The sequence below is a fragment of the Eubalaena glacialis genome, chromosome 15 (genome assembly GCF_028564815.1).
Source record: "Eubalaena glacialis isolate mEubGla1 chromosome 15, mEubGla1.1.hap2.+ XY, whole genome shotgun sequence".
NCBI classification, from domain to species: Eukaryota; Metazoa; Chordata; class Mammalia; order Artiodactyla; family Balaenidae; genus Eubalaena; species Eubalaena glacialis.
This window is the reverse complement of record NC_083730.1, coordinates 58,233,377-58,246,317: the sequence shown is the minus strand read 5'-3', so window position 1 is coordinate 58,246,317 and position 12,941 is coordinate 58,233,377. Positions and strand designations below refer to the sequence as shown.

General features: G+C 40.4%; 1 protein-coding gene and 1 long non-coding RNA gene across 2 annotated transcripts in view; one reads left to right on the top strand and one right to left on the bottom strand.

Moving 5' to 3' along the window:
- Positions 1 to 23: 23 nt before the first annotated feature.
- Positions 24 to 12,941, top strand: part of MYOM1 (myomesin 1) — a 138,271-nt gene continuing 125,353 nt past the window's right edge. The window contains exons 1-2 of the mRNA XM_061170465.1: positions 24 to 48; positions 9,315 to 9,365. The gene's annotated coding sequence lies outside the window, so the exon portion shown is untranslated. The remainder of the gene's footprint in view (positions 49 to 9,314; positions 9,366 to 12,941) is intronic.
- LOC133075969 (uncharacterized) lies at positions 5,822 to 9,437 on the bottom strand. The gene is made up of 3 exons (XR_009697435.1): positions 9,290 to 9,437; positions 8,464 to 8,567; positions 5,822 to 5,898 (listed from the first exon to the last, which is right to left on the bottom strand). It is a non-coding gene; the product is annotated as an uncharacterized LOC133075969 (long non-coding RNA).

The following is a 12,941-nucleotide window of genomic DNA, read 5'->3' as shown; positions in this document are numbered from 1 at the left end:
GAACGTAAAGCTTGGAAAATTCTTCTATGGATTCCTGACAGCAAAAATGTACGTATGCACACTCACTAGAGGTGCATTTAGATAAACAAATGCTGGGTTGAATTTGGTCAGTACCAAGTGGAATACATTCTTTTACATACATTGATTGGGTAGCTCAAAAGCTGACCCTAAGTTATGAGTGGGGACCTATATTGCACTCGAAAGACCATTTGAAAATATCTAGTTTCTTTTTTTTTTTTTTTTTTTTAAACATCTTTATTGAAGTATAATTGCTTTACAATGGTGTGCTAGCTTCTGCTTTACAACAAAGTGAATCAGTTACACATATACATATGTTGCCATATCTCTTCCCTCTTGCATCTCCCTCCCTCCCACCCTCCCTATCCCACCCCTCTAGGTGGTCACAAAGCACCGAGCTGATCTCCCTGTGCTATGCGGCTGCTTCCCACTAGTTATCTATTTTACATTTGGTAGTGTATATATGTCCATGACACTCTCTCACCCTGTCACATCTCACCCCTCCCCCTCCCCATATCCTCAAGTCCATTCTCTAGTAGGTCTGTGTCTTTATTCCCATCTTGCCACTAGGTTCTTCATGACCTCTTTTTTTTTTTTTTTTTTTTTTTCCCTTAGATTCCATATATATGTGTTAGCATACTGTATTTGTTTTTCTCTTTCTGACTTACTTCACTCTGTATGACAGACTCTAACTCCATCCACCTCATTACAAACACCTCCATTTCATTTCTTTTTATGGCTGAGTAATATTCCATTGTATATATGTGCCACATCTTCTTTATCCATTCATCCGATGATGGACACCTAGGTTGCTTCCATGTCCTGGCTATTGTAAACAGAGCTGCAATGAATATTTTGGTACATGACTCTTTCTGAATTATGGTTTTCTCAGGGTATATGCCCAGTAGTGGGATTGCTGGGTCATATGGTAGTTCTATTTTTAGTTTTTTAAGGAACCTCCATACTGTTCTCCATAGTGGCTGTATCAATTTACATTCCCACCAACAGTGCAAGAGTGTTCCCTTTTCTCCACACCCTCTCCAGCATTTATTGTTTCTAGATTTTTTGATGATGGCCATTCTGACCGGTGTGAGATGATACCTCATTGTAGTTTTGATTTGCATTGCTCTAATGATTAATGATGTTGAGCATTCTTTCATGTGTCTGTTGGCAATCTGTATCTCTTCTTTGGAGAAATGTCTATTTAGGTCTTCTGCCCATTTTTGGATTGGGTTGTTTGTTTTTTTGTTATTGAGCTGCATGAGCTGCTTGTAAATCTTGGAGATTAATCCTTTGTCAGTTGCTTCATTTGCAAATATTTTCTCCCATTCTGAGGGTTGTCTTTTGGTCTTGTTTATGGTTTCCTTTGCTGTGCAAAAGCTTTTAAGTTTCATTAGGTCCCATTTGTTTATTTGTGTTTTTATTTCCATTTCTCTAGGACCTGGGTCAAAAAGGATCTTGCTGTGACTTATGTCATACAGTGTTCTGCCTATGTTTTCCTCTAAGAGTTTGATAGTGTCTGGCCTTACACTTAGGTCTTTAATCCATTTTGAGTTTATTTTTGTGTATGGTGTTAGGGAGTGTTCTAATTTCATACTTTTACATGTACCTGTCCAATTTTCCCAGCACCACTTATTGAAGAGGCTGTCTTTTCTCCACTGTATATGCTTGCCTCCTTTATCAAAGATAAGGTGACCATATGTGCGTGGGCTTATCTCTGGGCTTTCTATCCTGTTCCATTGATCTATATTTCTGTTTTTGTGCCAGTACCAAACTGTCTTGATTACTGTAGCTTTGTAATATAGTCTGAAGTCAGGGAGCCTGATTCCTCCAGCTCCATTTTTTGTTCTCAAGATTGCTTTGGCTATTCGGGGTCTTTTGTGTTTCCATACAAATTGTGAAATTTTTTGTTCTAGTTCTGTGAAAAATGCCAGTGGTAGTTTGATAGGGATTGCATTGAATCTGTAGATTGCTTTGGGTAGCAGAGTCATTTTCACAATGTTTATTCTTCCAATCCAAGAACATGGTATATCTCTCCATCTATTTGTATCATCTTTAATTTCTTTCATCAGTGTCCTATAATTTTCTGCATACAGGTCTTTTGTCTCCTTAGGTAGGTTTATTCCTAGGTATTTTATTCTTTTTGTTGCAATGGTAAACGGGAGTGTTTTCTTAATTTCACTTTCAGATTTTTCATCATTAGTATACAGGAATGCAAGAGATTTCTGTGCATTAATTTTGTATCCTGCTACTTTACCAAATTCATTGATTAGCTCTAGTAGTTTTCTGGTAGCATCTTTTGGATTCTCTATGTATAGTATCATGTCATCTGCAAACAGTGACAGCTTTACTTCTTCTTTTCCGATTTGGATTCCTTTTATTTCTTTTTCGTCTCTGATTGCTGTGGCTAACACTTCCAAAACTATGTTGAATAATAGTGGTGAGAGTGGGCAACCTTGTCTTGTTCCTGATCTTAGTGGAAATGGTTTCAGTTTTTCACCATTGAGGACAATGTTGGCTGTGGGTTTGTCATATACGGCCTTTATTATGTTGAGGAAAGTTCCCTCTATGCCTACTTTCTGCAGGACTTTTATCATAAATGGGTGTTGAATTTTGTCGAAAGCTTTCTCTGCATCTATTGAGATGATCATATGGTTTTTCTCCTTCAATTTGTTAATATGATGTATCACGTTGATTGATTTGCGTATATTGAAGAATCCTTGCATTCCTGGAATAAACCCCACTTGATCATGGTGTATGATCCTTTTAATGTGCTGTTGGATTCTGTTTGCTAGTATTTTGTTGAGGATTTTTGCGTCTATGTTCATCAGTGATATTGGCCTGTAGTTTTCTTTCTTTGTGACATCTTTGCCTGGTTTTGGTATCAGGGTGATGGTGGCCTCGTAGAATGAGTTGGGGAGTGTTCCTCCCTCTGCAATATTTTGGAAGAGTTTGAGAAGGATAGGTGTTAGCTCTTCTCTAAATGTTTGATAGAATTCGCCTGTGAAGCCATCTGGTCCTGGGCTTTTGTGTGTTGGAAGATTTTTAATCACAGTTTCAATTTCAGTGCTTGTGATTGGTCTGTTCATATTTTCTATTTCTTCCTGGTTCAGTCTCGGCAGGTTGTGCATTTCTAAGAATCTGTCCATTTCTTCCAGGTTGTCCATTTTATTAGCATAGAGTTGCTTGTAGTAATCTCTTATGATCGTTTGTATTTCTGCAGTGTCAGTGGTTACTTCTCCTTTTTCATTTCTAATTCTATTAATTTGAGTCTTCTCCTTTTTTCTCTTGATGAGTCTGGCTAATGGTTTATCAATTTTGTTTATCTTCTCAAAGAACCAGCTTTTAGTTTCATTGATTTTTGCTATTGTTTCCTTCATTTCTTTTTCATTGATTTCTGATCTGATCTTTATGATTTCTTTCCTTCTGCTAGCTTTGGGGTTTTTTTGTTCTTCTTTCTCTAATTGCTTTAGGTGCAAGGTTAGGTTGTTTATTCGAGATGTTTCCTGTTTCTTGATGTAGGCTTGTATTGCTATAAACTTCCCTCTTAGAACTGCTTTTGCTGCATCCCATAGGTTTTGGATCGTCGTGTCTCCATTGTCATTTGTTTCTAGGTATTTTTTGATTTCCCCTTTGATTTCTTCAGTGATCACTTCGTTATTAAGTAGTGTATTGTGTAGCCTCCATGTGTTTGTATTTTTTACAGATCTTTTCCTGTAATTGATATCTAGTCTCATAGCGTTGTGGTCGGAAAAGATACTTGATACGATTTCAATTTTTTTAAATTTACCAAGGCTTGATTTGTGACCCAAGATATGATCTATCCTGGAGAATGTTCCATGAGCACTTGAGAAAAATGTGTATTCTGTTGTTTTTGGGTGGAATGTCCTATAAATATCAATTAAGTCCATCTTGTTTAATGTATCATTTAAAGCTTGTGTTTCCTTATTTATTTTCATTTTGGATGATCTGTCCATTGGTGAAAGTGGGGTGTTAAAGTCCCCTACTATGATTGTGTTACTGTCGATTTCCCCTTTTATGGCTGTTAGTATTTGCCTTATGTATTGAGGTGCTCCTATGTTGGGTGCATAAATATTTACAATTGTTATACCTTCCTCTTGGATCGATCCCTTGATCATTATATAGTGTCCGTCTTTGTCTCTTGTAATTGTCTTTATTTTAAAGTCTATTTTGTCTGATATGAGAATTGCTACTCCAGCTTTCTTTTGATTTCCATTTGCATGGAATATCTTTTTCCATCCCCTCACTTTCAGTCTGTATGTGTCTCTAGGTCTGAAGTGGGTCTCTTGTAGACAGCATATATATGGGTCTTGTTTTTGTATCCATTCAGCCAGTCTGTGTCTTTTGGTGGGAGCATTTAATCCATTTACATTTAAGGTAATTATCGATATGTATGTTCCTATTCCCATTTTCTTAAATGTTTTGGGTTTGTTATTGTAGGTGTTTTCCTTCTCTTGTGTTTCTTGCCTAGAGAAGTTCCTTTAGCATTTGTTGTAAAGCTGGTTTGGTGGTGCTGAACTCTCTCAGCTTTTGCTTGTCTGTAAAGGTTTTAATTTCTCCATCAAATCTGAATGAGATCCTTGCTGGGTAGAGTAATCTTGGTTGTAGGTTTTTCTCCTTCATCACTTTAAGTATATCCTGCCACTCCCTTCTGGCTTGCAGCGTTTCTGCTGAAAGATCAGCTGTTAACCTTATGGGGATGCCCTTGTGTGTTATCTGTTGTTTTTCCCTTGCTGCTTTTAATATGTTTTCTTTATATTTAATTTTTGATAGTTTGATTAATATGTGTCTTGGTGTGTTTCTCCTTGGATTTATCCTGTATGGGACTCTCTGTGCTTCCAGGACTTGATTAACTATTTCCTTTCCCATATTAGGGAAGTTTTCAACTATAATCTCTTCAAATATTTTCTCAGTCCCTTTCTTTTTCTCTTCTTCTTCTGGGACCCCTATAATTCGAATGTTGGTGCGTTTAATGTTGTCCCAGAGGTCTCTGAGACTGTCCTCAGTTCTTTTCATTCTTTTTTCTTTATTCTGCTCTGCAGTAGTTATTTCCACCATTTTATCTTCCAGGTCACTTATCCGTTCTTCTGCCTCAGTTATTCTGCTATTGATCCCATCTAGAGTATTTTTAATTTCATTTATTGTGCTTTTCATCGTTGCTTGGTTCCTCTTTAGTTCTTCTACGTCCTTGTTCAATGTTTCTTGCATTTTGTCTATTCTATTTCCAAGATTTTGGATCATCCTTACTATCATTATTCTGAATTCTTTTTCAGGTAGACTACCTATTTCCTCTTCATTTGTTAGGCCTGGTGTGTTTTGACCCTGCTCCTTCATCTGCTGTGTGTTTTTCTGTCTTCTCATTTTGCTTATCTTACTGTGTTTGGGGTCTCCTTTTCACAGGCTGCAGGTTCGTAGTTCCCGTTGTTTTTGGTATCTGTCCCCAGTGGCTAAGGTTGGTTCAGTGGGTTGTGTAGGTTTCCTGGTGGAGGGAACTAGTGCCTGTGTTCTGGTGGATGAGGCTGGATGTTGTCTTTCTGGTGGGTTCGTCCACGTCTGGTGGTGTGTTTTGGGGTGTCTGTGGCCTTATTATGATTTTAGGCAGCCTCTCTGTTAATGGATGGGGCTGTGTTCCTCTCTTGCTAGTTGTTTGGCATAGGGTGTCCAGCACTGTAGCTTGCTGGTCGTTGAGTGAAGCTGGGTCTTGATGTTGAGATGGAGATCTCTGAGAGATTTTCGCCGTTTGGTATTACGTGGAGCTGGGAGGTCTCTTGTGGACCAGTGTCCTGAAGTTGGCTCTCCCACCTCAGAGGCACAGCCCTGATGCCTGGCTGGAGCACCAAGAGCCTTTCATCCACACGGCTCAGAATAAAAGGGAGAAAAAATGGAAAGAAAGAAAAAAAGAGGATAAAATAAAATAAAATAAAGCAATTATAATAAAAAATAAGAAAAAAAATTATTAAGAGTAAATTTATTAAGAAAAAAAAATTTTTTTTAATTTTTAAAAATAGATTTATTAATTTTTTATACTAAAAATAAGAAAAAAATTATTTAGAAAAAATTTATTAAGAAAAAAAATTTTTTAATTTTTTAAAATAAAAAATATGAAAAAACTTATTAAAAATTTTTTTTAAAAATAGAAAATAAGGAAAAAATTATTAAGAAAACATTTATCAGGGAAAAAATAATTTTTAAGCCAAAAAAAAAAAAAAAAAAAAAACGGACGGACCTAACCCTAGGACTAACGGTGAGAGCAAAGCTATACAGACAAAATCTCACCCAGAAGCATACACATCTACACTCACAAAAAAAAGGAAAAGGGGAAAAGTTAATATATCCTGCTCCCAAAGTCCATCTCCTAAATTTGGGATGATTCGTTGTCTATTCAGGTATTCAACAGATGCAGGCACATCAAGTTGTTTGTGGAGCTTTAATCCGCTGCTTCTGAGGCTGCTGGGAGAGATTTCCCTTTCTCTTCTTTGTTCGTACAGCTCCCAGGGTTCAGCTTTGGATTTGGACCCGCCTCTGCATGTAGGTCCCCTGAGGGCGTCTGTTCCCCGCCCAGACAGAACGGGGTTAAAGGAGCAGCTGATTCGGGGGCTCTGGCTCAGTCAGGCCGGGGGGAGGGAGCGGTACGGAGGAGGCGGGGCGAGCCTGCGGCGGCAGAAGCCGGCGTGACGTTGCAGCAGCCTGAGGCGCGCCGTGCGCTCTCCCGGGGAAGTTGTCCCCGGATTACGGGAGCCTGGCCGTGGCGGGCTGCACAGGCTCCCGGGAGGGGCGGTGTGGAGAATGACCTGTGCTCGCCCACAGGCTGTTTGGTGGCGGCAGCAGCAGCCTTAGCGTCTCATGCCCGTCCCTGGGGTCCGCGCTGATAGCCGCGGCTCGCGCCCGTCTCTGGAGTTCGTTTAAGTGGCGCTCTGAATCCCCTCTCCTTGCACGCCGCGAAACAAAGAGGCAAGAAAAAGTCTCCTGCCTCTTCGGCAGCTGCAGACTTTTTCTCGTGCACCCTCCCGGCTAGTTGTGGTGCGCTAGACCCTTCAGGCTGTGTTCACGCAGCCAACCCCAGTCCTCTCCCTGGGATCCGACCGAAGCCCGCGCCTCAGCTCCCAGCCCCCGCCCGCCCCGGCGGGTGAGCAGACAAGCCTCTCGGGCTGGTGAGTGCTGCTCGGCGCCAAGCCTCTGTGCGGGAATCTCTCCGTTTTTCCCTCTGCGTCCCTGTTGCTGTGGGATCCGCGCTGATAGCCGCGGCTCGCGCCCGTCTCTGGAGCTCGTTTAGGCGGCGCTCTGAATCCCCTCTCCTTGCGCGCCGCGAAACAAAGAGGCAAGAAAAATTCTCTTGCCTCTTTGGCAGCTGCAGTCTTTTTCCCGGACTCCCTCCCGGCTAGCACCGAAGCCCGAGCCCCAGCTCCCAGGCCCCGCCCGCCCCGGCGGCTGAGCAGACAAGCCTCTCGGGCTGGTGAGTGCTGGTCGGCACCGCTCCTCTGTGCGGGAATCTCCACTTTGCCCTCCGCACCACTGTGGCTGCGCTCTCCTCCGTGGCTCCGAAGCTTCCCCCCTCTGCTACCCGCAGTCTCTGCCCACGAAGGGGCTTCCTAGTGTGTGGAAACCTTTCCTCCTTCACAGCTCCCTCCCACTGGTGCAGGTCCCGTCCCTATTCTTTTGTCTCTGTTATTTCTTTTTTCTTTTGCCCTACCCAAGTACGTGGGGATTTTCTTGCCTTTTGGGAGGTCTGACGTCTTCTGCCAGCGTTCAGTGGGTGTTCTGTAGGAGCAGTTCCACGTGTAGATGTATTTCTCATGTATCTCTAGTTTCTTATAGACAAAGTATCATTGGAGGGAGGATAAGGCAATCCATGACAAAAAGTGCGTGGGCTTTGGAATCCAAATATCTCTGAATGAATTGCATTTATGTCATTTCCTAGCTGTGTGCTCTTTGGTAAATGACTTCACCTCTCGAAGCCTCAGTTTCCTCAGCTATAGAAGGTAATGATACTTACCTTATAGGGCAATATGAGAATTAAATGAGATAATGTATATAAAGTGCCTATCAGAGTATCTGGCACTTGATAGGTTCTCAACAGTCTTAACTGGAGTTATCATCAAGAAAGGAATTATAGAGTAGGCTACGATATTGGGTCTGTTCAATATTTTGGTAGATACAAGTGGATCTGTATTTAGTTGATGTAATATCACATCAGGACATAACCTTCTCCGTACATATAATCTGAACAATGAGCTTTTAAATTATTACTATCGGTAACAATAGTTGACATTTACTGAGTCTTCATTTGTGGCAATCACTAGGTTAAGTGCTTTCTCTGCATTATCACATTGATCTCCGTAGTAGTCCCCTAATTTGGATGTTATTATCCCCATTTTATAGAGAAAGAAAATGAAACTTAAGGAGAAATACACTGCTTAGAGTTACCTGGCTATTAAATGCCATCGGTGGCCTAGAATCAAGGTCTGGTCTGAGTCCAAAGTGCAGGCTCTTGCCACCAGGTTATACCACCTCTGAATTTGTGACATATTCTAAAAACAAAGAAAGAGAATCTCTTGTTAGATAGACTGACCCTACTCTGACTTTAGGAAGGATAAAACTTGTTGCTTCTTAAAGGCTTTGGTTAATGAATAGGGAATCAAAGATTCAAACTTGAAGCTATAACCTACTTTGTAAATTTTCCTGAAATAAGAGAAACGGTGATCGTCAAGCCAAAATTTCCACCACATGTGACCCATTTCTTACTTGCTTGTCTCTAGTTAGCCTTTTTTTTTTTTTCACCTTGTGTCTTTTAAATGTATTGTACATGGGTTATGAACAGCACATACAGAACCGTATCTTGGCATTAAAATTCCATGAAGTCCATTTTGGGAATCAGATTACTGCACCTATTTTTAGCTCTCAACACAAACCACTCTTTCCATTATGCTTTTAAATATCCTGTGATAAAATTATATTGAAAATAGCTCTTATAGCCAGATTAAAATCCTACATTTCGTTTAATCAAGCCAGAGCCATTGACTGGCATTAATGTAATTAATTACTGAGGCAGCTATCTGCCAGGGCCTCCTTCTTCCTCTCGGTTTAGGACTACCCTCCCCATTTGGTGCTATATTTATCTGCCCTCTTGGCCATAAAAGGCTGGCTGTGTGGCTCTGACATTCTACTGCCTGACCACATGCATTATTTTTGAACTGGCCCCAGGGTCCTGTCTTTAGCCCTGCCTCTTAACTTTTTCTTGGATTCAACTTACGTGGGTTTTTCATTCTCTCATCCAGCTCCACAGTCACGTCGGAACATTTCCACCACCATCACTCCTTTGGAAACAGGTAAGTGTGACCTTGAGGCAGAAGAATGCACTTGATATTTTATGTGCTCAGCAGCACTGCAGTGTGTGTGGTTTCTTTCTATCTTCTGAGCTCAGCAGTTTTCTCAAAGAGATGTCAGAATAGCAGAGAAATAGGAAAGTGGAGCTCCGGGGAAGGAAAACGAGCAGCAGGGTGCCAGTTTTTGCTGGCACAGCTCTTCTCTCAGATCAGTGGATTCTTTGAAAATTAAGCTACTGTTCCTGGAACTATAAAAAGATAATAGCTGTCTCAGATAGAACTGTAAGCGTGAGTCAAGTACTCTTTCCAAGTTACAGTTCAGTGGTTTGGTTGAAACCTGGAATGGGTAAGGTAACAAGAAATCATGTGTTTTCTAGCCTCCATACGCCTACAATACTCCCTGATTGCATATTAGATCAAAAGGAGTAAACTAGCTCTGAAGTCACTAGTTTCTAATTCAGTGATTTTGCTCTGACAGTGCCATGTGGATGAATGTAAGGGTACATTGGGTATTTCTAATCGGGAAACGGTTAAGCAATATTTCAGAGGCAACAAAGAGCCCCACATCATGATCCTAAAGTTAGTATTTTCTGTAAAGAATTTTTATCAGCTTTCAGCCTCTAATGCCTGTACAAAAGTATCATGTCACAGTTACAACTATGCAGTTACTGTCTCTTCCTAAATTCCCAAATTATTTTCAGGAAAAAACACAGGTCTTAAAGAAATGGAAGACAACCAAACCATCTTTCCTCCCAATACACTCTAGCTGTCATGTGTTGGGGATAATCCTCACTTACTTGATGAAGAGAAGGTAGTTGTACCTTTGTTCCAGAGGTCAGAGCTATGACAACCAGCTGAGTTGACATAAGGCCAAAGCCTGTTTACTTGTAATATATTATCTCTGTGCTTGGAATATTAAGTATTATTAAAAATAAATATATTTGGGGAAAATAGAAATAAAGAGAATGGAAAATAGAATTGAGGCAAGACATTTAAAGATTTTATTTTGTGAAAATAACAGCATTTCAAGTTATTTGGGTTCTGAATTTAGCTTATAACATAATACACAGGAAGGTCATTCATTATTTATTTGGACATCATTCAAATAACATTTGCTGTGTTGCAGTGTAGTATGTATCATTACAGAAACTTACCAAACATCTTTATAAATGCCTGATCATATGCTTCTATATTTATATATTCAACCCTTTTGTTTTATAAAAATGTATCTAATAATTATTCATTACACCTGATCATCATTCTGTATATTTTAGAACAGAAAATAGCAATCTACTTAAGGGTTGAAGCAAAGTTGCTTGCTAGTAGCTATTTTTTTCCTCTTGGGAAATGCCATGTAGACTGATATCTTCCATGAGCCCTAACATAAATATTTCTGGAATGAAGTTTACTGGATTTTCTTCTCTAGGGAATACATGCTGACTGTTTAGTTTAAATAAAAAGATTAAAAAAATATGGTTCTGAAGAACCTAGGGGCAGGACAGGAATAAAGACACAGACGTAGAGAATGGACTTGAGGACATGGGGAGGGGGAAGGGTAGGCTGGGACAAAGTCAGAGAGTGGCATGGACTTATATATACACTACCAAATGTAAAATAGATAGCTAGTGGGAAGCAGCCGCATAGCACAGGGAGATCAGCTCGGTGCTTTGTGACCACCTAGAGGGGTGGGATAAGGAGGGTAGGAGGGAGACACAAGAGGGAGGAGATATGGGGATATATGTATATGTATAGCTGATTCACTTTGTTATAAAGCAGAAACTAACACACCATTGTAAAGCAATTATACTCCTATAAAGATGTTAAAAAAAAAAGTAGATTTAAAAAAAAATTTTTTTTAATAGGTGTTGAAATAAAAACACAAAAAATTGAAAACTTCTCCACAGTAGTCATTTAAAATCCATTGAAATATTATTCTCTACCTGTCCTTAAAATCACTCCTATCTTCTAAGCCAAGCATTTCTCAAACTTCAGTGTACATTGGAAACACTTTGAGAAATTGTGTAGAATTCAGTCTCCTGCTCCCCCTCTCACCAAAGATCCTCATTTATTAAGTCTGAGGTTTGGCCTGGAAATCTGCAGGACTAATGACAAGAAAACATAAAGTAATAATAAAAGGGAAACAGCTTTTCAGTTCATCGTAGAAACTGTTTTTATATTTATCTCATTGTTTTTAATGGAACTGAATTGAAGAGCAAGCTTGTCTTGTACTTTAAAAGGCTTTCTAAAAAGTAGATTTATTTTTTTTAATTATTTATTTATTTATTTATTTATGGCTGCATTGGGTCTTCGTTGCTGCGCGCGAGCTTTCTCTAGTTGCGTCGAGCAGAGGCTACTCTTTGTTGCGGTGCACGGACTTCTCATTGCTGCGGCTTCTCTTGCTTCAGAGCACTGGCTCTAGGCGCGCAGACTTCAGTAGTTGTGGCACGTGGGCTCAGTAGTTGCGTCTCCCGGGCTCTAGAGCACAGGCTCAGTAGTTGTGGCTCATGGGCTTAGTTGCTGTGCGGCATGTGGGATCTTCCTGGACCAGGGATCGACCCCGTGTCCCCTGCATTGGCAGGCGGATTCTTAACCACTACGCCACCAGGGAAGTCCTAAAATGTAGATTTAAACTTGACAGAAAATGTGGCAAGTTTAGAAGGATTCAGTCCTCATTTAGAATTTTTAAAAAAGATTTGAAAAATTGATTACAACTAATTTCACTTGTAAAAAATTTGACATGCACAAAAGCATTAAAAATGGAAGAGGGGGGCTTCCCTGGTGGCACAGTGGTTAAGAATCCGCCTGCCAATGCAGGGGACACAGGTTTGAGCCCTGGTCCAGGAAGATCCCACATGCCGCACAGCAACTAAGCCCGTGTGCCACAACTACTGAGCCTGCGCTCTAGAGCCCGTGAGACACAACTACTGAGCCCACGTGCCACAACTACTGAAGCCTGCGCGCCTAGAGCCAGTGCTCTGCAGCAAGAGAAGCCGCCTCAATGAGAAGCCCGCGCACCGCACCGAAGACCCAATGCAGCCAAAAATAAACAAATAAATAAATAAATTTTTAAAAAATGGAAGAGGGGACTTCCATAAAACCACTACTTCATCCAGGGTTGTCAATATGGCTGATATGCTTCTGTCAGTGGACAGATTATTCAAGAAAGGTAATGCAGTCTGAAGTCTCCCCTCTCTATGCTAAGCAAACCTATTTTTGACTTTCAGTAGGACTGTTAGGTCACGTTCACAATGCAAACTGCTACACTGATGACTGACTTTCTTGCTTCTTTATGTGGGAAGACTAGAAGCCTTCATGTTCTTAATGGAATTTTTCTGCCTTGACACTATACCTTTTTGAAGTATTTGTGAAATTCAAGAGAGCTTGTTATATGACAATATAAGCATCCTCCAGGGTTCAGTCCTAGGACTTTCATTCTCATCTATTTTTTTTTAGCATTGAATAGCATCTAAATGCTGGTGAGTCCCAAATGTAGGTCTCCATCCTGAACCTTTACCCTGTGTTCCAGAGTCACATATCCAACTTAATCTCTTAATTAAGTTTAAGATTAATCACTTAATC